At 39.9% G+C, this 25,103-nt stretch overlaps 3 long non-coding RNA genes across 3 annotated transcripts; 1 reads left to right on the top strand and 2 right to left on the bottom strand.

Moving 5' to 3' along the window:
• Positions 1–2,959: 2,959 nt before the first annotated feature.
• LOC143122600 (uncharacterized) lies at positions 2,960–6,623 on the bottom strand. Its single transcript, XR_012986740.1, has 3 exons — positions 6,593–6,623; positions 4,817–4,949; positions 2,960–4,504 (listed from the first exon to the last, which is right to left on the bottom strand). It is a non-coding gene; the product is annotated as an uncharacterized LOC143122600 (long non-coding RNA).
• A 2,577-nt stretch (positions 6,624–9,200) lies between these two features.
• Positions 9,201–11,841, top strand: LOC143122601 (uncharacterized). Its single transcript, XR_012986741.1, has 6 exons — positions 9,201–9,230; positions 9,397–9,449; positions 9,817–9,861; positions 10,040–10,093; positions 10,285–10,446; positions 11,352–11,841. It is a non-coding gene; the product is annotated as an uncharacterized LOC143122601 (long non-coding RNA).
• A 1,093-nt stretch (positions 11,842–12,934) lies between these two features.
• Positions 12,935–20,746, bottom strand: LOC143123464 (uncharacterized). Its single transcript, XR_012986832.1, has 3 exons — positions 20,704–20,746; positions 14,709–14,769; positions 12,935–14,393 (listed from the first exon to the last, which is right to left on the bottom strand). It is a non-coding gene; the product is annotated as an uncharacterized LOC143123464 (long non-coding RNA).
• Positions 20,747–25,103: the final 4,357 nt, after the last annotated feature.

The following is a 25,103-nucleotide window of genomic DNA, read 5'->3' as shown; positions in this document are numbered from 1 at the left end:
TCATGTAGTGTCGTAAACCATCGTAAAAGACGTTGAACTTCTGCGCATGCGCGAGATTATGCACATGCGCAGAACGGATCTGGCAGGCGGTACGGATCGTGTACTGACATGCTGTCAAGTATCTTAGCTAGCACGCTAGCTACAGTAAGAAGCTAGTGCAAACACAAGAAAAAATGGTACATTTGTTGATCAGTTGTGAAAGCACATATCGATTACATTCTGTATAAACAAACATAAATATGTAAAACAAGTTGTTTACAAAAGAAGTACCCCTAGCTCAGAAATGAATAAAATGGTAGTTACCTTGCTGGTTTGGTCCTTCTCAGGCAGAATGAGGGTCTCGCGAGCTACGAGATATCACGTTGCTTCAGCTTCAAAAGAATGTAACAGCCTTACGGTGTGTTTCCACCATAGACTGTAAAAAATAACGAAATTTCGCGTCGCTGTCATTGAGGTTGAATAGAGTGGTGAAGTCCCGCCCCTTCTACTTCCGATCCATGGGACCTATCTTTCAAAAAATTATGAACGGGAGTTAATGGAGAGATAACAATTATTTTTTGGTCCAGTTTGAATTGTGCCACAAATTTCACATATGATGTGTGTGAATTTAAAAGATAATTTTTCACGTCAAGAAAGTACTGTTGTTCGATAGACTTCAAAAGTTATGTTGGTTTTGTGCGAATCCACTCAGTGGACTACATCTCTCGTCTCGAACAATGTACGTCACCAACGTAATGAAACGATAAGAGCTGTTATGCTAGTTAACGGTTGCATCTTGCTGCCTGCTATGTCACTTAACAGTATGTAATGTACAGTCTATGGACGAATACAACTTACCTGATGTGTTTAATCCTCTGACTCATGGTATTTTCTTCGGCAAGGAAAGCCCAATTAAGACCTGTTGCTGGTATGCTTGTACAATCTAGTGTGGCTGTGAATGAGCTAACGTCACTAGCGCGACTGATGGGTTTGTAGTCGTTGGAATTACGATCTTTCACAATGTTGTAATTCAATAGTTACGAAACAAACTGCAAATGTCTTTACATGAAAAATTGTCTTTAAAATTGACAAACATCATATGGGTAATTCAAGGCACAAGTCAACCGGGACCAGAAAATAATTTCTTTTTCGCCATAGACTGCCATTCAATTTTTTTTGAAAGATAGGTCCCATGGAGGCAAACGGAAGGGGCGGGACTTCACCACTCTATGGAGACGAAATAAGCCTATTTCACGCCGCCATTTTGAATATCGATAAGCCGTAAACTCACTTCCGGTTAACGATGTCTTATGGAGAAACTAACGTTATCAGAGCTATCTACAAGTTTACAAGGAATTTGCGGCATCTGCCAAATATTAATCTGTCACAGGTGGCAGATATTGTGGAACATCACACGAAAACTAAGCGATCCAAACTGGATCGGGGATATAAATTGTTCCATGAACAATTTATATATAAATATGAAGGTAAAGTCAGTCAGCTAGCTAGATGGCTAATACCAGATAATTAGATGGGTAATACTAGATAAGACACAACAGCTTGTAAATGCACTTCAATAAAGCAGTGTAACAAAATTATCCTGTAGCCTACTTCTACTAAACCATCAGAATTGGATTGTAGATATTCATTCATTCATTCAACCTTTATTTATTCTCGGAGGATTGTAGATATAGATTGTTCCATGAACAGTTTATGTTTTGTGAAGGTAATGTTGATGTCAGCTAGCTACCCAGTCAGCACACATACGTCTCCAAGACGTCTGGAAAAGATCTGAACAGCTTAAGTACATCGCGTTCCATTTAGAACGTCTTATTTTGATCTTACAAACAGCGGCGGCATCTCACTGTCAATGTGTGTAATAGTTCTACATCTCCTGGAGATCTTAATGTCTTAAATATGATCGCGTTCCATTTAGAACGTCTTATTTTGATCTTACAAAAGTCGGCGCTATTTCACCGTTAAGATGCATTTTAGTTCTACATCGGCTGGAAATCTGTATGTCTAAAATACGCTTTATTCCAGTATAGCCTACGTCATCTGCTAGGTGTAGAAATATAATGTGCTGGCTGATCACCATCTTACCTTCAAAAGGCTGTCATTTGACATCACAGCAGCACTTCGCACATAGCTAACGATTTGATGTAACACATCCTAGCAAGTCTGAATGGATATAAGCAAGCACACATCCTGAATGCTATACCATTTTAACATCGCAAATTCAATTGTGCAGGCTATAGCAAAGTATCCAGTGATTTTAATTCTTACAAAACAGCCATTATCACCATACAATCAATCTAAATTTCGAGTTTTAGAGGTTCCTACCATTTTGTATAGTTGCTTGTAAGTGTATGCAAGTAGCCTAAAGGTCATGGTTTTTCATAGATGCTTTTGACAATATTTACAGAGCAAACCAATAACTCAAACACATTTTATTATTTTACAGTTTTTAAAAAAAAAACATTACTACACATTAATCAAACATTTGTTAAACACTGCTTGACACCTTATGGTATAGTATAAGTATACTCTTTTGATCCCGTGAGGGAAATTTGGTCTCTGCATTTATCCCAATCTGTGAATTAGTGAAACAGACACAGCACACAGTGTACACACAGTGAGGTGAAGCACACACACTAATCCCGGCGCAGTGAGCTGCCTGCAACAGCGGCGCTCGGGGAGCAGTAAGGGGTTAGGTGACTTGCTCAAACAACCCTCCGGTTACAGGTCCGAAGTGCTAACCAGTAGGCAATGGCTGCCCCACTGAGACATGCTGTAATTCCAAAACTAGCAATATGTTTCATTTATGAAAACAAAATAGTAGACAAATAAACAGACCATTTAAACAAGCTCAACATTAATCTGGGGAGTTTCAGGACAAATTCTTACGAATTTGTAAAATGACAATGATTTTGATCAGCATGGCCATGTGAACATTCTCATAGCAGTAGTAAATGGGGGAGGGGGGGGGGGGGGGAAGAGATGTACATACATGATCAATGTATCTAACAAACACAATCAGTAAATCAATCTACAGTACAGTTGGTCGTCAAGCAATAATTGGTGGCTCGCATGGTAGCTTTGGCAAGATTTCGGCAAATTTGGTTTTACTCATTTTGAGTAGGCCTAAACCTGCCTAAACTGTTCGCCAAAGGCCATCACCTCTGGCCCCAGCTTGATAAAAACAAAAGTAGGCTCTGATTTAGCCTAGTCTACTGTATGACTTCAACAAGGTGATCTTAAGTTTCGTTCTGCTTACAGTATCTCACTGCCACTGCAACGCCTTTGAATGCAATCCGCTGCCCTGTTTACAAATGCTACAGCAGACTTAAACTACCACCTTGTGGCGATAAATTCTAATAATTTCACGCAGGTGCATGACTCACGGAAAGCACGAATGAAGTGGCCACTTCTAAATGGGACCCACTGTATGTGCTAACAGTCAATACATTTTTTGAAATGTGATTCATAAACATAGAATACTGCACTACAAAAACACAAACATCTAAATTATACTTCCCCCTTCACCCAAATACAGTAATGAAGGTGAAAGGAAGTTATTAAGCCTTAATGGTGCCTCCTAAAGAGGGCATTGTCAAACATGCTACTACTAATACTAAAAATACAGCATGAAGAAAGTCAAGGACATGCATGCCAGCTTCCGCTCATCCCAGTATTAAAGTAAATCTGGTCTTAAATGAAAATGTATTGGCTGTGTTATTTCTTTTTTGTGGGATGTCCAATTTATATGTAGAAATGCACATTTGCAAAGGTGACTTAATATGTTGTCGTAAAAGTGTCTCTCCTTTTGATTTTGCACTGCCAAAGTGGCTCGTGAAAAATTGTGAGGATGCTGCTCTAGCCAGTGTTTTCTAAGCCTGGATGATTACCACACACAGCTCTTTTTAGGGCTGGTTAAGGCCTATAAGACACTTTTCAGGTTTGTCCAGGCAACACAAACTCGCATATAATGTTTCTGAGGATTGCCACTCATGTAGAGAACACAAATAGAGGACTGGCACTACAACATCTAGGTACCTACATGAAAGGGTGGATAGAGCACTACCACATTTAAGATTCATTGTCTGATGGGCATAACAGAAAATTAGTATTCCAAGTATGCATCTTGGGGCCCTTTTACAGAGCACTTTCGAAAATATTTTTTCATGATTTATCCTTAAAAGCCTTATGGTGAGCTTACACCATATGATTTTCAAGCAATTGCAGTCGGCGACTACATTTCCAAAGACGAAATGAAATCATGGGAGTTTACGTAACATCTTAATACCAGGACCAGTGTCCCCATGTTATTTTCAGAAGTCTATGGAGTGACCAGAGGTAAACCTCTAAAGGTGATTGTGTGCTCCTTTATGTGTGATGCTTCAGCTCTGCACCAATCAATGTTCTTGCTGTGAAGAGATGTCAGCTCTCCCAAGACGCACTCAACACCTCACAGTGGCACAGGTCTGCCAAGATCGGCACACTTGACTTCTAGCTCGAGTCCTTTCTGTATGGAGCATAAATAAAAAATAATGGAAAGTAAATATACATTTGGCCATCCTAACCACTAAAAAAAAAAAAAATGAGACATGGTATACCCCCCCAGTGATTAATATACAAGTGTGATCGGTTCAAAAAATAAAAAATTGGATCTACCTCATACGTGTTCAAATAACAATTTTAATGGTCATTCTGAATTACGTAGGACAATAGGAAATCCAGCCAAGCAGTGGAATAAGAAGTTTTAATCTAAAATGTGTTTAAGCTGCTGAAAGTGAACAAGGTATATGAAAGATGAGTATGAAAGCAAAATTCTTACAACAGGGTTGCGCTATTCAGTGGCAGCAACAGCTTCAAGTATCCTCTTCCCAGGTTGACCTCCAGTTGATCCTTGTTCCTCCTGAAGGTCAGGAGCACTTCACAGAGTAGTGTGGTGTGCATCACAAATACTCCTAAAAGGAATCATAAAAGATAATAATTTTAAGGATACAATTTCAAAAGCAGTGTTATGCATGAACCAATTTCATTTTCTATTAACCGTGAATTGAACTTAACACATTCCTAACATAATAACTTCATCTAGCTCAGATAGTTCAGACTCGGAATCAATTTAGGTCCAGCTTGGTAACACATGATTATTGTTTTAGTTGTGATTGAAATAGGTAACACAATATCCACAACAACTGGAGATGGTAGTGATGGAAAGCTGATTATTAAAGGACTGTTAAAGGTTTAAGTTAGGGCTGAATTGATTACTCGAGTAACACAAAATAATTAAATTCTGTATTTTAAACATGAAAATACTTAAGTACTGCACTGTATTGTAGAATAACTGCACTGTGAAAACAGCAGTTTTTTTGTAAATTAGGTTATTTGGTAGGAAAGGTAGATGCTGCAGATGCACAAATCTACATAAAATAAATAAAGTTACTTTTAAGTGACTAGGGCTAGTTTACAGCTTAACATTTATTGTGCATATTAATCAATTTGCACTTAAAGCAAAATATATTTTACCAATTAAATACATTAAATATTTTGTTACTCGATGAAATAATCACTAGAATAATAGATTCCAAAAAGACTCAGAGCTGCAGCCCTAGTTTATTTGAAGAGAGAAACCAGAAGCACTCACTGTCTTTCTTCATTTAAAAAATATGAACTGAACGAGTCAATTGAAAATAACTATGAAGGTTAATTTATGCATTTTCTAATCACATCACGACCTGAAGAGTGATTTCAAATGACATTCCCCGAACACAGGAGATGGACAAAGGAGATGCATGAAAAAGGCAAGTCATTTTCCTCACCTCTGGACGAAGATAGATATTTACTGAACAAATGGTTGTAATGCATTTGATGGTATTGCCTTCCATTGCTTAGGTGCTAGGTCAACCTAACCCACTAAGTTAGCAAAGGCAGAGGTGTAGCCCGTTACAATTCAGCGAAATGATGGGGGAATAAATTGAAGAGTTCAGTGCCATGCGAGCACTTCACTTATCAGATTTTTTAACAGAATACTGCACATCTAAAAGTCGCGTGCTTGCCAACCAGCCCCAACTACCAACAATCTGCGCAGACGTTGGTGGTGATAACGACAAGAGACAATCTTTGTTGTATATAGATAGATAGATATATAGATAGCGTTTTAGATTAATTCAGATAATATTAGATAGCGTTAGATAGTTTAAGCCAATTTTTCCCTCCTTGAGCTGTTGAAAAGGTAAGTGTAATGATAGTGACTACAAAGTTAAAGTCACTTTAGTGTGCTAACGTTAACGCTAGCATGCTAACGTTATTAGCCAACGGCAACAGTGACGTTAACCTTTAGAACGCGACCGCCTTTGATCTCCATTGATAATGTCAACAACTTCACCTGTCGTTAACGTTATTCAATAACACGACATGTAGATAAATGTCATGAATAACGTAAATGTTGTGCTTAAACTCATCTATACTAAAATACATTTAAGTCATTAAAAGGGTCGATTTACTACGGGAAATCGACCGGTGGACATGTCGGTCCATTCTACATAATATTGTACCCAATACTGCAACTCATTTTTTTACATTACGCTTAGGAAACAATTCTGCTAACCTTGCTATGCCACGTGAAAATCCATCGACCACCAACAGCATCCACCAGCTGGCAACTGAGCACAGTGTTGCCCTCCCTCCGTTTTAAAGGCATTAAACCGGAAGTGAATTACAGGCAGCCTCTGGCTTTTAACCAACCTGAGCGCAGTTCATTGATTACTTTAGGCCCGTACACACCAGATACGATACGAAATAACAGTGCGAAAATGCGAAAAATTCGTGTGCGAAATTTTCGCACTCAAAGTGTACACACCAAGTCCGATGCGATTATTTTAATATTTCGCATTCTATTTCGCACTCACGTCACGCAGGTTCACACAGCGACTTTCAGTAAGCAGGGAGAACTCATAAAATCATCAAGATTTGAAACAGATTATAGCCTTGATCATTCATGGAACCGTGTAGGCCTATTGCTTGAGAGGTGCTGGGGGAATTAAAGCTTACGGCCATCCTTCCCATCCCTTGTCTATTCTACTTGTGCTATTGTGATAATTGTGCAGTCCAACATAAGTTGGTTGGGCTCATTAGTGCACCCATACACCCACCCCACTACACAACACACACGCAATTCTAACGCTAGGCGGGAAGAGACATGATTAACGTTGGCAGTAGTTTAAGGAGGATACGCTTTTATAGAATTAAGCATTCTTCCTTGAGAAAAACTCCGAGTCCGGGTAAATAGACGGACACAGAGAGGTCAGCAGGGAATGACGAGCTGATTTTGTGCTGAGCTCAACGTTGCGCTCTGCCCCACATTGAGCCCGTCCCCGATCTGCAAGCTGCAGCCAGGGGTGCCCGCATATTGGACTCGAGGTATGCCATTTGGGCGGACTGGTGTAGCCTAACAAGCTGTAGGGTAGGCAAGGCCTCGTTTAAAATGTTACATGCCAAAATGCTATACGCCAACACGCTATAAAACGGCCATAGCCTATCATGTAGGCCTACATCTCACGAAACCATTTCACACGCAGGCTACATCAAAATGTATCTGCTAAGAAGCGGAGGCACAGAGACTGCCTGTAGAAATGAGCATGGGATAAAATCGCACTGCTGCAACAAGTGGTAAAAAGTGATCAGCTTGTATGACGATGATCCAACAAACAGCAAAAGCTAATAATGATAGCCTATCAGTCATTAGCTTACCTTTATAAGATCCACAGAAAGTTTTTCAGAGTTCCACATTGGGCTACTTCAGTTATGAAGCATAAAGCAAAGTTAACGCACCAGGAAATGTGAGGCAAAATTACGATAGTGGTAACCCTGGACATAATGCTGTTGTCAGCAGCATAGCCTATCATTATAACCTATTCTTAAAACTTCCATTTCCATGAATGCATGTTGTATTTTTTCCTTGCAAATATGTGCAGGGAGAAGCCCTCTGTCAGTAGTGAGATTTAATTATTTTTGGTTGAGTGTAAAATGTGACGGTGGTAAGAAGTGGGCAAAGCTGTCTGTAAGGAGTTTGCACTACGTAAGAAGTTCGTCAGGAGTAGGCCTACTCTTGAACACTTGAGAGAGTCTACTGTAACGTAAACTCTCTGTAACTTTGGCATATAGGCCTATTAAGGAGACTAGTCATCGTGAACACTGAGCAGTAGTATCACCCAATCTATCAGCTTTTTTTCTGCTCGTCGTTCTATTGTGACATCAATGGAACCCTGCAAAATCATTATTTGATTGGTCAACAGCTGTTTTTCGCATGCGAAATTTCGCATGAAATGAGACCGTTGCGAAAATGTTTTTAATCGCAACGAATTTCGTCCTCGGTGTGTACAGACTAATAGGAATGCATGTGTTTAATAGGCTGCGTAATTTCGTGCGAATATTTCGTCCGAAAAATCGGACTCGGTGTGTACGGGCCTTAAGTTGGCATAGGCCTTATAAGAATGCATAGGCTTTTTTCGACGTGGAGGGACTAGGGCAATACCATTTTAATATATTACACAACACGTTATTTAATGTTAACACTTAAATTCATCCTAATTTCACTGTGTCAAATTAAATGTAATTGTCAATCGTTGCCACACTATGCCATTGAAACTAATTTTGTGTTTGTTTTTTTTCCTTCCATTTGCATGTATATGGGACACTGAAGACCATTTCAAGCTCACAGTAAAGGTATCAGCCTAATTTCTTTTTCAATAGTGGCCAATACACACAAAAATGGCCTCTTATTGGAGTAAAAGAAGGCGAGTCTTGTCAAACATCCCTTACTGGCACTGTCCTGATGGTAACACAGTTTCCAATCGAATACATGCATTCAATATATTTAAAAATTTAAAAAAAAGTTTGTTGTACAACTTTCTTTAGCCCTAACAGTGATAGCACGGACAGTTAGCTTGTTTACAGTTGATTCCATTGTTGTGAAAGCCTGCTTACAGGCTTAACTGTTGTCCTACTATGATTGTTATGGTTACCATTCATAAGCATTGATATGGAACGGTGATTAAATTTTTTTTTTTTTATCAGATCTACTTCAAAAAGAGTATTTCTTCTCTCCGGGTGATAAATGTAAATATCCGTCTTCTGACTAAAAGAAAACAAATGTTTAACTTTTTTTTTACTAATTTTCTGTGTAACAGCATTAGATGTCACACCCCCTGACCGTCCCAACTTGTCACTTCCACATCAAAGCATGCGTAAGTCATAAGAGAAACAAACCACATAGGAACTGGAATAGAAACACTGCATTGTTAAAGTATATCAATTATGCTAAGTGAGGGGGTTACAAAGATTAATGGTAGTGGTGGTAGTTAGAGTTGTCATATTGTAAAAAGACATTTACTTCCCTTTTGCTCTTCACAGCAACATATCAAGACCTCCACTCTAGAGGAGAATCCAGGCAACCAGCCTGTATAGTAAGTATATATACTCTTTTGATCCCATGAGGGAAATTTGGTCTTTGCATTTATCCCAATCCGTGAATTAGTGAAACACACTCAGTACACAGTGAACACACAGTGAGGTGAAGCACACACTAATCCCGGCGCAGTGAGCTGCCTGCAACAACAGCGGCGCTCGGGGAGCAGTGAGGGGTTAGGTGCCTTGCTCAAGGCCACTTCAGCCGTGCCTACTGGTCGGAGTTCGAACCGGCAACCCTCCTTTTTTTGAGCAGTACATTATTGAAATATCATTAAAAAAAATAGGTAATTTTCATCAGGATAACTTAGTAGATCAGCACAGCAAAATTGATGTTAACGTTTTTTCTGCATTACATTTTTCAAGAGTTTCCTCAGCCTGGCGAATGGGAACAGCCGTCAACTAACAATGGTAAGCCTGCACCAGTAAAACGACTCAAAAACTAGAACATAAAAACAAATGGTCAGCAATGTCTCTGCCTTGGATACATGCGATTGTGCCAATGTGTCTCGGCCGACCATTTGAGATCAGACCACCCAATACACATTCTAAAAATATGTAAACTGGCCCTTTTGTTGTGTTCTTTCAGCATGTGAAAATACACAGCAGGGGTGGCGGCGTAGCATGAACATGCCATGTACACGTAAGTGTTTACTGTTATTGCCATTCGTCATTCAGTCTGGGAGCAGTGCAATTTGATTGCTTGACAATCACAAACTTTAAGTCATCTATAATATTTATTATTAACAATATATTTACAATATTATTAACTAGAATGTACTGTTGTCCTTAACCATGAATCTGTGTTTTAATACTCACATCTTGTTCATGCAGCCTTTGAAAGGGTGCTTCTACAAGCGGTCCCGAGAGATGGACCTCCAAATACGCCATCTCACAAACATGGTGGAGAGAGACTCCTTTTCACTTCCCCTTCAGACGATGGAGGACCTTGACAGGCTTGAGGACAACCTCCAAAACCCTGACAACAAAAAGATGGTAAGACTGAGTAGACTTGAATAATTAAGAAATTACACTTGATAATTAAAGGAGACATTACATTAGATATTCGAAATGATTCTGTCTATTTCAATACTTTATGTTCATATAATATTAGGCAACTAAAGTGTGTTAAGTCCTCAGAGTCCACAGAACGGTGTTCCTGTGTGTCTGAATGCATCTTTTGACTATATTTATTTATCTAGGGTAGCTACAACAATTGGCACTTTGTACACTCACTGCCCATACACTGAGCTACTGTCACACAGATTTCCAATGCCTATAGCTAGCCCACATACCATTTCACTCTTATGAAAATATATATGAAAATATTCAAGCCCATAAAAAATAATGACAATTCACATTGTGCTAGGTAGGCCTAGTTGCGAAATGTAGGCTATGCTAATTTAAGATTATGTTATTTAGGAAACACGCCAAACCAATTTACAAAACAATAAGCAAGTATCAAGAAACAAGTGGGAATATCAATTAATCAAGCATTGCAGTTGGTCTAACACACAAAATAATCAGTTTACAGTAAATCGCTGAGTTAAACATACAGTAAACTATTGCACATGCAGGCAATATAGAAGTACACGGCCACGTGGGCGATTGTAGCCTAAACGGCAGCTGTCTTTCAAATAATTATTAAATACATAAATGAGGCCTGTACATTTACACTCATCACACAATTTGATCCAAAGGCAAGTAACACTAGCTTACACTTACCCTAAAATAAGAGTAGCCTATTTTAACTTAACTTACCCAAGCTCTCGTCCACCAGACACTGTTGCTGTGTTGCTCCCATAGATTGTAAAAGGTTGCTCCTTAACTAACTTTGTCCAGTTGTGGAAATGACGAAATTGTTTGTTCTCACACCGATTCTGTTTCTCTCTCTTGTCCAGGCGCAGCTGTGAGAAATCCGATGCTCCAATCAACGGATGCGGAGGCAGAGAAGCACCTGCAGGATTTTTTGAGATTGGCGCCTGGGCGCAAATCCCTCTAATATTTAATAAATATTTTATATGTTAAATAGCTCCCATTTGTCGTATTTCTTTATAGTAGCCTTAAAGATAATTAGGCTAGGCTAAATAAGGCGGCTGAATGTCGCCAAATATTATGTAAGACGAAATTAGTATAACATCTTATATACAGCGGGTAAAGGAATAAAAATGATGTCTGCAAGACGTAAAAACGGCAAATTTAATACCGTTATAAGATCTTTGTAAGACGTTAGGGAGATGGATGTCCTATTATGACGTATTCATGAGCATCTGGAATACGGCTGCTAAACGCTGTTTGAAGATCTTAACAAGACGTCTCAGATACGTCTGCCAGATGAGCAAACGCTCTCTAGAATACGTCTTACAGCTGTCCAGCAGACCTTTAGAACACATCTCCAAGACGTCTTGCAGACATTTTTTTGCTGACTGGGTAGGTGGCTAACGTCAGATCCAAACAGCTTGTAAATGCACTTCAATAAAGCTGTGTAAAGAAATGATCCAGTATTTTATTTTGAAATTATTACGTGCATGTTTTTGTATAGTCTCCAACGTAGTAGGCCTAGATGGTAGTGTCATTGTGAGATCACTGTGCTACCAATCTCTTAGAAAAAACGAGGCGCCGCACAAACGAGGTGAAGTGAACATTGAATCGTCAGGGGCAAAAGGAACAAGTACGCCGAAATAGCTATTGTTTACAAGTGTTTTTGAAGGGGGTGCGTTGGCCAAATAATATTTAAAAGATTCAACACAAATGGCTATGGTTTGTGAACAAAAACGTTGTCTAGAGTATGCATCAATAATTGACAAACAAACGCTACCTACCCTGTTTTTCGTGCTAAACGTCACTGAAGCCTAGTTGATTGAAGGATGACCTCTTACTCTTACAGTGTCGATGTCTGAGACCTGGGCGATGTTTGAGCATCTTGCAATGTTAATAACAAATGCAAAGGAGCCTAACTTGTGAAAGTTAGGTGTGTTTTATGGGGAAATGTTTTGGATATCATAGAAATGATGGTCATATGAAGGACAGATATACATTTAATCAATGATATACCAGCTTGGCATATAATTGATTAAATGCCTTGTGTATGTGTCCTTCATATGACCATAATGTGTATGATATCCAAAACATTTCCCCATAGAAACACACATAAGTAGCAAATTGTTGCAACACTATGGAAGACAAAGCTCTTATTTGTTTCCCAAAAGTTTTAGTTGATGTTCCACGAGTTAAGGTTCAGAAACTTTTGCTAATATGTTCCACTCACCGTGCTATTACTAACACTACTTCGGCCAGCAAGACGGGGATATGCTGTTTTGTGTGTTGGTAGAGGACTCTGTAATCACATTGTTGCACATGTCACGCACTCAGGTAAACGTAACCTAAACAGTTGGTCATTAAAAAAACAAAAACATTGGGACGCTGCAGAGTGAAATCCACATTATATATGCCCTATAAAAGGTTAGTGTCAAAGTAACAAGTAAACGAGAAACAAATTTTATTGAAAAACTTGTGGACATCATAGAAATACACAACATGGAACAATACATGAACACCCAAAATGAACACAATGAACAAACTATAAACCAATTATATATATATATATGTACACCCGGTGCCACCTGTGGAGAGCAGGTATGGTGGATTTTCATGATTTAAAGGGATGTAATCATGGGTTTCATAAGGGTTTATAATATTGCATGGGTTTTCATGTTTTAGAAGAATGTAGTCATGAGTGTCATATGTTTTTATGTCACTGCATGTGCTGTGAGCAGGGTGAGGTCATTGTATCTTGTGTAGGCCAGACCAACTATCAGAGGAGTGGGGTGAGTGGAAAAATACTGGGGGTACCAGGATGAGGAGCATCTCCTCCTTACATGGTCAAGGGAAGGGGGTGTTATCCAGCTGGTGAGCACTGGACAGGACAGGGAATAGGAGGCCGCTGTGTCTTTTGATTTAGAGCCTGTCCAGCTAGGAAGAGAATCAGATAAGAAGGCCCTATTTCCCCAAACTGGAAAGAACCAGAAAACCTCTAGTTTACATATGTTTCCTATGCATTAGACAGGTTTGCATATAGTTTTATGCATGATGGGAAAATGGTTTCCACCAATGTAAGTGACCCTGCTTAATGCTGATTGGTGAAAAGTGGTTTTGGGGATGACGTGAGAGGGTGGCACTTCTCGAGGGCCAAGGGGTATAAAATATAGTGTATAGCCCTCCGTAGGCAGATTTCGTCGGGGGCCCCAGCTGATGACATCTCCTCCCTATTGCTTTGACGGTTGGTCTGGACTTTGGTTAGGCTGTACTATCATTGCAATATGGAGAATAAAGATCAACAGTCCTCAGAAAATCTTCTGTCTACATTGTCTCCTTCGGACGCCTTGTTCCAGAGTGCATAATTACTAAATAGTCAAGTGGTAATTGTTAATTGGAAAATTGGATTCGGAAGTGGACTTTTTCCACGACACAGGCTCACAGCAAGCCATGAGGTCCTTGCTGCCAGGAGAGATGAGACCCAGCAGTGGTTAGCAGGGAGGATCCTCAAGGGAACGTGGCAAACCGCAGATATGCGGCAGGGGTTGGAGCCAGAAGTGCTCCACCACTACGTGGATCTCTGGTAGGTCAAGGTCTCCCACTGCAGCATTGTTATGATACATCTGGGTGCAAGCCTAGATTGTCAGGTGGTTGATCCTTTGCAGGTTCCCCACTTTGTACTAATGGAGGTGAAATGGCCAGACATCACCAGCATCACGAGACACCTTACATCAAGTTCGTTGGGGCGAAACCTCAACTAAAAATGAGTCACCAGAATTTCACCCAGGTGCAAGGTCAGCTTGCAGTCACTGGCCTTCCCTGGTGTGGCAGTCACTGACACCAAGTCAGACCAAGTCAGACATTTCCGTGTAGAGGAGAGGATTTGGTGAGACGAGTCCTTCATTGTTCTGAAAGACAAATTAGATATGTTTTATCATTCCACATTTATGGACATATTTCTTCAATAGTATGTGTGTGTGTGCGTGCGTGCTTTGTTCAATTTTCAATTTGTCTGTTTTACAATTATTCTGTTGATCGATCATGTGGGTGTGCATGTGTGGGTGTGCATGTGTTGATCATGTGGGTGTGCATGTGTGAATGACATATTTCTCGATGTATTTTCTTGATTTCGGATTCAGTGATTATTACTAACAACTTAGCATGTGGGAGTGTATGGGTGCGTGCGTATGCATATAGAAGAGCAGGGAAGTGAAAATACTCACGTGACAACACCAGCACCTCCAGTTCCACTATCCTCGTGTGAGCTGCATCCAATGCACCTACCTGATGCAAAGTAGAGAAAAAGTAGAGAAATAATGAAACGGATCACAGCACCTCTTTAAACTCAGTCTATATCAAGAATAGCTTATTTTCCTGATGCTGACATCCTGCTAAACTGTAAACAACAATGCTTATTAATTAATTACGGTACACTACAATTACTGTAGTGTGCAATGATGACATACTGTAGTAAGTTATGAGTGCTGTGACACAAAATAACATCACAATAATCTGTGTTTCAGTAAAAGGTGTATGAAATATAAATGTATGAAATAATCTCTCGTTTAGTTTAAAAACAGACATACTAACACAATTTGCTGTCTAAACCTAGCTAAGATTACTATCTATATCTTTGCTTTGTTACCTAGGGCTATTGGCTCTGTGCAGCACTAGGTAGAGACAAACTCCACGTAGTGCACGTAGGCGGGTGGAAGCTAAAATCACGTAAATATCTACTTGAAACAGAGCAGACTGGCACACAGCAGTGCTCCGTGGAGCTGCCCACGGGTTTAAGAAGCGTAAAACACTTACAGCAACTGAAGCATTCATCTTTAGGTGAGTCAATATCACCATAAGGTGCCTTTGAGACTTCCCCATCCCCCCCAAAAAAGCTGAGATTTTCCATTGAACTTCATATTCATTGTATTAAGTATATGTTATGCTGTTAGAAATACATATTGGTCAAGCTCCCACACTTTTTATAAATTAACTGCAAGCAGACAATTTACATGCAAACAGCAAAATATGTCCACCCTGTCATGGACAATTTCAAAACAGAGTAAATACATTGTAATTACATAGTGATTATAAAATGTACATTTTCAGAAAACTATTTAGTCCCTTTCTCAACAATACATTTTAGTTAATGGGAAAAGTATTGGGATAATAATGAAATTATGGCAAACTATTTGTTTCTCTATAAAATCTGCGAGAGTTGCACTTTCTTTTCTAAATAAAATCTAACAACAAAGATATCTGGTCAAATTTTCAAACAATACTATTTGGCCCTCATTTGCTTATAAAGGAATCACACAAAATATTTTGCTAACTTGTGGAAATAATTTGTTTATTTTCATAGAACATGAAAATAACAGGGTGGACAGAGACATGACAGGGTGGACCCTGGGCATGACAGGGTGGACATGTTGTGGAATGTCATTGAATGGCCCCATAAATGCAAGGAACAATGCAGTTTTACTTTTCTCTTTTTTGAGCTGTGCCTCTAATATTTCAATCTGTTTTTTCAGTTTTCTCTTCGCACTCCTTAGAATGCTTTCCCCTTGACGCCGTTGCCTGAAACACAAAATATTTGTAAGGATTTTTTTTATACGATTTTAGCAAGTTAGTTATCAATATGAAGAGTTCAGATGCAAAAACCCTCTAAATCCATCTGACCACTTTTCTTTTAAATGAGCATTTAAAATCAGGCTCCTATAGGTTTTTGCCTATAAATCAATATGTCAGACCAGGAAAGAGTGGTATTTAGTGGGTTTTGAAGTTAAATTATTTGAACTGACAACATGAACTGTGTGTGTGTGTGTGTGAGTGAGTGAGAGAGTGGGTGTAAATGTGTATGTGTGTGTGTGTGTGTGTGTGGGTGTGAGTGTTTCCGTGTGTGTACATGCATGTGTGTGCAAACATTGGTGGTTTTCCTGCACATGTGGCAACATGACAATATGAACTGACAACAGGAACTGTGTGTGTGTGTGTGAGTGTGTGTACATGTGTGTGTGTGTGTGTCTGTTTGTGTGTGTGTTGGTGGGTGTGTTTCTGTATGTGTGTGAGTGCCTATGTGTGCGAACATTGGTGGTTCACACGTACATGTGGCAACATGACAACATGAACTGACAACATGTACTGTGTGAGTGTGTGTGTCTGTGAGTGGGTGTACGTGTGTGTACTGTATGTGTGTCTGTTTGTGTGTGTGTGTGTGTGCATGCATGCATGTGTGTGGGAACATTGGTGGTAAGTTGTAGGAGTGTGTGTAAGGAGATGTCTTTTATCTCCTGGATGAAAATTATACTCTTTCCCATTCATTTCCTATGGCGCTCATTTTTGACCGTAAACAAAAAAAGTGTTTCTACGTTGAATAAATCACTCAAAATTCAAAGAAAGTAGTCAAAATAAATTCTATGCGTTCAAAAGCCTTTTGTGAAGGATATCATAAGATCTTGAGGCAGTCTGATGAAAAATGCCATATTTATGGTACAGGGAATGGTTAAATCGGTCATTTTTGACCGGAACAGTGTTAGAAGGTTAACGTATACTATGTGTGGAGAGCATCCATTCACCATCTTTATCTCATTTTTGACGTAGGTGGCATTTAAAGGCTTTTGCATCTGAACCCTTCATATGTCATTTTATGGGGACATAAACAGTTGATAATTGTCCTTCAAATACATCTAAACTTTCTAATAAGTCTCATCAGCTAAACTTCCAATGATCTAACCTGGAGGGCCCTGGCTCACGCTGATTTTCAGGAGTTTCAGCAGGGGAGGGGTGGCTGTGACTGTAGCAAAGCACTGGCCCTGTTTCTGGCTCTGGCTTGACTTTTTGCCTCTCCATTTCTTTCTTTTTGCCCTCTTCTCTCTCTCACTGAGCTCATTGACACCTTTCTTCTTTCCAGTCTCTCTGTCTTTTTTCCATTTGACCCTTTCTTTCTCAAGGTACTTTCTTCTTCTGTCTGGGTCAACATCACGACGTTCCCGATATCTCCTTGCTATCTCAGCTCCTTTTGATCTCATTCCTTGAAAAAGACGATTCAAAATGTTCCCTTACACATTTTAATTGGCAGTCTGTAAATTAGGCTTGCCTTATCAAACTAGGCTTGCTGATACCGATATCGCCAAAAAAATTGTCCAAATTGTCCAATTTTCCAAATTTACTATGTATAGCATGTACTGTTATAAAATGTGTGTAATAGCTGTTGTAATATGTGTAACATTATCAGCATGTGGCCTAAACTATGCACATGTCCACCCTGTCATGGAAGGCTTGCTGACAGGGTGGACAATGACAGGGTGGACATTTTTGGCTAATGTTAGCATTTAATGAGCACATGGTGGACCTTCACTTAGCAACATGCTACAGTCAGCAAGCTGACTATGTACTGTTTTACAAATATATTTCAAAGTTCTGATAGGTTTTTCTATCAATTGATATTTCACTATGACAGAGTGGACATGTTAAGCTTGACAACATCCAACTACACACATAATATGATGAAAATTATGAAACATAAGTGGAAATACTTACTCTGCAACTCGCCACTGCTTCAGTCTCCATTGAAGAAAGAAAAAATGCTCGTAGTGATTTCACTGAAAACATCAGTGGGTTTCTTAAAGGGACAGTTACCCCATAATGACAGGGTGGACCGCAATTTCAGGGACACATGCAAAATGTTCAATATGATTATGAAAATACAATATACATGATCAAAATGACTTGTTTTATCAAATAACTTATTGTGGACAATAAAACCATGTTAACATTTTTTTGATTTAGTATCATTTAACCACTTATTACACACACTGTAGTTAGCCGAGCAGTGTGTGGGACATGCCAAAATCACGTACATCCAATGAAAAGAAATTGATAAAATGAAGGAAACACATTTTAAGAGACTTATCATTGTACTGATATGTGTGCAAGTGTTTGGCCACTTATAATAAGACCTCAGACTTTCATTATTCTGCTACATTTTCATGATGACTGAGTGAGTCTGATGAGGACACCAAAGGCACTTCATAGTGATATTGACTCAGGTGTTTTTTAAAAGCGATTACAACGAGCGAGAAACGTGTGCCGTTCACCCACCATAACACAAACACGAAGTTCGTCTTTCATGTCATGCCGTAGGCTGGTGTATTAAGGAAAAAGGTGGAAGCTAAAATTGCGTTTAAATATCTACTTGAAACCGAGCAGACTGACACACAGCAGTGCTTCATGGAGCTGCCCACGGGTTTAAGAAGCGTAAAACACTTGCATAAATTGTATTTCATACATTTTGGCACAACTGGCATTCATCTTTAGGTGCTATTTAAACGCGATTACAACGAGCGAGAAACGTGTGCCGTTCACCCACCATAACACAAACACGAAGTTCGTCTTTCATATCATGCCGTAGGCTGGTGTATTTATGAAAAAGGTGGAAGCTAAATTTGTGTTTAAATATCAACTTGAAACCGAGCAGACTGGCACACATCAGTGCTAATCAGTCACCCATGGTTTTGCACTTGCACATTTTAATGTTATTTCTTACGTTTTTGGTACAATTTAAGTACTCATTATCTAGTGCACAGACCCAGTAAAATCCTCCAAATAAACATAATGTATATGCAAATGTACACCTGGCTATTTATCTCCTTGCCAGTTCATCTACTCAGATCAAATCTTACCAGGGGATGGTCGTGCGTCGTGGTCCGTAGCTAAGCTAGCTAGCTTAGCTAGCTAGCAACATCAACATCTTCATTTCCACAAGGTTGTTGGACTTCATGAACATCAAATCCCAGTCTCTTAGTTGTCCTCTCAAAAACAGACTTCCTGGCTTGGGTTGTGTCAGAGACCCATGAAAAAACAAAAGGTACCGCGTCTTGTTTAACTCTGGTTTGTTAAAACCACTAGGTGTTTTGTACAGGTCACTGCTAATGGAAATGCATACTAGAAATGACTGTGCTATTAGAGACGTTAAACAGTGGGCCTTCCTCTCTCCTGATGGCTTGAATCCATTTTTTTCCGATGGTCCACATTGCGGGGAAAAATATGAAAGCTCAAATATGGTTGTTTTTATCTGCTGTTGGTACACAGAGGTACATAATACCGCCTTGTACAAATCATCTGTGCAATTGCCATTCACCGTGAACGGTTTTCCGCATGACCGGAAGTAGCGATACGTCTTAACGTAGCAAAACGGAAGAGACGCCATTTTTAGATGAGATAGGCTTATTCGCCCTAGTTGGGCGAAATGAAAGCGAATCGCCGAGGCAGGCGAAACAAAGTTGGCCAAAGTTTAACTTTATTTAAATGAGGACCATTCCAGAACCAATCAGGTCCGCGTCTTTGTGTTTGGAGGCGGGAGTTACAAAAAGGTCTGACCAAGATGGCGGAGACTACCTGAGCTGTAACGCGAAAATTTGTATGTGATTAAAATGTTTCTACACGAACATTGGCACTTGTATCAACACGAATTGTGGTTTATATGCCACACGAACTTAGTCAGAGCACATACACCACTAAATAGACCACTATATATGTTAGTTTAAGCACTCGATCTTTTTTAGCTAGCTGACAGGCGAAATGCTAGTATTTTAGGACATTGGATTGCATTGTAAACCTAGCTAGACAGCTAGGCTACATGCTGCAACACAGGTATGAAATATATTATGTCTTATTGACCTTGTTGTTTCTATGAACATGAATTGTTGTTTATAGGCAACATCAACTTAGTCGAGGCATAAAGACCCCTGGATATCTTCATTAAGTACTTAAACGTTTGAATTAGCTGATTAGCCTAATTAGCTCGCTTGCCACCACTGGCTAGACACTGCAGTCTAGGTTAGCGGTTTCGCCGTCACGCCCCCGAGGCGAAATTTCGCTGGCCGAAAATCGCGAGGTGTTTCGCTGTGTGGAATGTAAAAATGTAAAAATCATCCTTATGTAAGATGCTGTTACTGCAATTTGACATTGTAATCGTTCTCTAAGAAGAGTGAAAAGCAGTTCTCTGGCTAAATTATGGTGCCCCTTCTGTCCTTTGGTGCCGTGCGCACATTGCGAGATGCGCGTGGTAGCGGCGGCACTGGACTCTTTGTTCCAGGTGCGTATAGCCTACTATTGACACGTTAACAAGGCCGATGAGCTGTGATTGAAAATCGGGAGTGGTGCTGTCCCTGACGGGACAAATCAAAATCACCCAAAATACGGGATGGCAACCCTACTTACCACATCAGAACCAAAGCTTCCACAAAGATGTGGCCCACATCTGTAATACGGACCCAGACCACCTCTAAACTTGGACTTGTTGCTAACGTTCTAGAACAGGGGTGGGCAACTAATTTCCCCAAGGGGCCACATGACAAACTGGGACTGTTGAGGAGGGCCGGACCCAAAATACCGAACTCAAGTCTGAACTCCATTCTGTCCAATTCTATTCTGTTCTTGTATAACATTAAGTAAATCATATGGTTTTGTTTACTACTCGTAAGAACGGATGAAAATGTGAGGGAGACAAAGGAAAAACAGCAATAGGCTATTTAATTTATGTCCAGTATTTAATCCTCATTCTCGAAAATGATTTTGTGACAGACATTTTTTTTCAGTTTTCAGACTGATATAAAAAAGTACTACAATATCTATATAATTAGGCTAGGCCATGAAAATGTGAAGGAGTCAGTACAACCATAGGCCTGTGCCCCCATTTCATCAACACTCAGCAATATTTCATCATTAAATCATTACCATCATTAAATTAACTCTATGCAGATTTAGACTATGAAAATGTGGAGCAGACAATAGTAGGCTGTCATTAGTGAATCAACATGCACAAAGAAAACTATTTTAAAAATGTAGGCTATGTTTTTGCTTTAACTTTATGCACAAAACTGTGATTGGTCAACTCGCCCTGTGTGTTGAGCCGACTGCTTCAAGCAACCTGTGGGTAGTAGCATCATACTAGTTCGCTAACATAAGCTTTGCAAATAAACTCAGACATATTTTGGTTACAATGACGGGGTTATCCGAATGTAAACTATCTATCTGCCAGTAACGTTTTGAAATTAACACTTCGTATCGCCAACAAACAGCAGGAGTTTGTTCTGACAACCTTTGCGGTGGTGAGCGACGCAGACATAAGACACACAAAACTTTGAAAGGTTTATGCCGACTTAAAGGCAACTGCATTGTGTCGACGCAGAATATTCACCAGCACATCAGTGAGGGTGTTTACATCGTATGCATCCACGCACAAATGTATGGGCGTACAAATAGCAGTCGCTTTCAAAATAAAAGCAACGATATTGATTTGCGTGCATTATGCTAGGCTCTTGACTATTTGTTCTTTCACGGATCTTATGCGGGCCGGTCAGGGAAAGCCCACGGGCCGGATGTGGCCCGCGGGCCGTATGTTGCCCATGTATGTTCTAGATAGAATATGCATATTTCTCACGCTGGTTTACTGAACAGAGCCGAACGCGCCAAGTGAGTGAGGTCCGTCCGTTTGAGAAACATGATGCTGATTTGGCCCTCATCAGTACCACGGATTACAGCCACAGGCACCAGAAACCGTTGGAAAAGAGCAAATAAAACTTTTGTGGGGGTGCCCATTGCCAATTTCCTTATTAAATCCTGATTTGTTAAATCTTACAATTGAACACTCCCAAGTAGCCTACACAAAAATGGTTAATTCACCCACTATCCAGGAGCAAAAATGTCGTGGGGGGTAAAAAACAGGCACTGGCGCACATAAGAAGATGGATGCCAACATGGGTACGTATTGCTTTTTAATACTATATTTCGTTGTCAATTGTGTGATTATGGTGAATATAGTGTGAAATATGGGACTATGAAAGTTTCTGCTTTAAGTTTTTGTTTGCCCCATGCCACTATTTGCTGCTAGCAGCTATTGTAAACGTGCTAATTACCAACGATGTTTTTTTAATACTTCAAAAGAACATTTGCTAAATGAACCTTACATTTTTCAGTAGCCATAGGTGTGTAGATTTGAACAAAATCTAGTTTGGTTCTTACCGGGACTTTTTACTGCCTGAAATATCCGATTTTGAAATCACAAAATCAGTTTTGTGACCTGCTAAAATACATTTCGTGAGTCACCAGTTTGCGGAATGAATTAGCCAGTGGGTCCATTTAGAAGTGACACTTCATTCACAGAGCTGCGTGAAATATATTGCAATTTTTCGCCACAAGGTGGCAGCTTAAGTCCGCTGTAGCATTGCCGGTAAACAGGGCTGCTGACTGCATTCAGAGGCTTTGCAACGGCAGTGATTGGCAATGAGTGCGCATTCAAAGTCTATGCGCGTCTGTGCAAGTGAAACTGACAAACTCGTGTGTAGGCTAAGCAACGATATTTAAAACAATGAATGAAGTGGATTCCTGTTATGTTCATGAAAACAGTATAGCGATTGGATAGCCTAATAAATCGCGACTTGTTGTAGGCCTAGATCATATCACTCGCCTCGCTGGAGTGCGCGCATAGGCCTATGCCTACTTGCCCGTCCAAATAGAGGGCTTTCCTTTGTTTCACGGATCTCTGTGATTAACGGGAGGCGCGAATGAAGTGGCCACTTCTAAATGCTACCCACTGGCCAGTTAATTCCGCAAACTGCTGACTCACGAAATATATTTTAGCAGGTCACAAAACTGATTTCGTGATTCTATAATGCATTTCGTGACACATAATTCATTAAGTAGCCTATAGCCTAGGCCTATGCTAGGTTACGAACAATCAATCAATGATGCAACTATATGATAACTGAGCTATAATTAAAACTAGTTTCCTAATCTATGTGTCGAGCGGGATCAATCAGTCAAAAGATTATCATTTATACGTGATACTTTTCTATCCGGCTATAAAACGATCTCTGAATCTCGAGCAGGGAGTTTCTTGTAAATATCTCCTTTAATGTGCACTTGTGAATTAAGTATTACCATGGGAACCGCTCTATTAACACTTAGCCTATGTTGTATGTTAGAATATTCCAGCCGAAAATTACTTGCGCCCGAGCTGTTGGATGATCTTTTTTTTTTTTTTTTACCGTTTAGGGCCTACATGTGGTTTTTATACGATGTGACTATGCTTCACGATAGGGGTGTCATGTTTCATGGTCTAACAATACAATTAGCCTAGTTTAAGCCCACATTCGGTTATTTTTTTACCGATCAACATTTCATCACTGATTGAAAATAAAGAAAGGGTGAATAATAAATTATATTTAGCATATTGTAAACCGATATTGCCTGCCCATAGGATGCCCTACAGTACAGTGCACACTATAACGTATAATCTTGTTCCATAGGAGCGGTACGCAAGTGTCCATGACGGCCCAGGCAACAGACACAGACATCCAGACATCGGGACAGCAGCTGGAGCTACTCTGCGAAAGATCTGCAGAGGCCGCCGAGCTGTTTCTGACCAGTGAGCTGCCATGCCAACTGCCTGGAGTCTGGATTGAGCAGACTAACGTTAACGTTGAATGACTGCATTACGGACCAACTACGTCGCTGTTAAAAGTCCACCGAGTTGCTGATCTACAAGATCGCCCATGACTTCGGACTGTTATGCTTCCAGTGATCTCCAGACTAACAAGGTCTAACGTTCACGTTATCTCCAGACTACCAGTGAGACGAAGAACTTTGTTGGCGTTGCATGCATCGGTTGTGGAGACACAGCTGTGCGCAGTTTCACGCGAGTCATCATTGCCCTTGGACATTTTCAGCCGGTTGGAAATTGGACTAATTTTTATTTTTATTTTTTATTTATTTACGCCGCTCCGTCCGGCATCTTTTGCGTTTGTTATTTCTTAAATGTAGTTCTGTCTTGGTGTCATGGGTACGCTGGCGACTACGCCGCTCCGTCCGCTATTGTCTTTGTTAGTCTATGTGTCATGACAATGTCTTATATGTGGAGCGCTTTGGGTTGCACTCTGTGCACGTTAAATGCGCTATACAAATAAAACTGACTTGACTTGACTTGACATCCACCAGTGCGCCATACGCTGGTTCGCACTGGCGCATGACCGGGAGGGGGGCCGTAGCAAGCGCCAGCGCCAGCGTGAAGAACAAGAAGAAAGCCAGCTAAATTTTGGATTTTATGTTTTTTGTTCATGTTTTGAATGGAGGGGGGCGTAGCAAGCGCCAGCGCGATGAAAGAAGCCAGCTAAATATTGGATTAATTGTTCTATGTTCATGTGATGTTTTAAATAAAGATGTTTTTTAAATGTAAACATTTTCTTCGATTCTGATGGGGTATTGGGCTATGCAGCAAGCCTACAGCAAGCAACACGTGCTATGATTGTTATAGGGCAATTCCAAACCTTGGCATTTGTATGATGTGAATGATAACATTATTTTTTTGTGCATTTTTTTCTCATTTACATTCTTCAGCCAAAAATAGCAAATGCTCAAATTTCATGCAATCATTCACATCATAGGCCTACCATCACATTTTATTGGCGTTATAGATGTTACAAAAAAATTATTTTCCATTGCCCTATATTCTGAAATGTATACTTTGTGGATGGCCTATGATTATTGCTTCTGACTGTAGGGTAATTAAATATAAGGTAGCCTAAATGATAGGCTAACTATAAATGCCGAAAATAAGGCAT

The sequence above is a fragment of the Alosa pseudoharengus genome, unplaced genomic scaffold (genome assembly GCF_046254945.1).
Source record: "Alosa pseudoharengus isolate Yale_2024_CS ecotype anadromous, Long Island Sound unplaced genomic scaffold, YU_APseudo_1.1 YU_APseudo_1.1_scf_14, whole genome shotgun sequence".
Taxonomy (NCBI): Eukaryota; Metazoa; Chordata; class Actinopteri; order Clupeiformes; family Clupeidae; genus Alosa; species Alosa pseudoharengus.
Note: the sequence above shows the minus strand (reverse complement) of the source record. Positions and strands in the feature narration are given on the sequence as shown.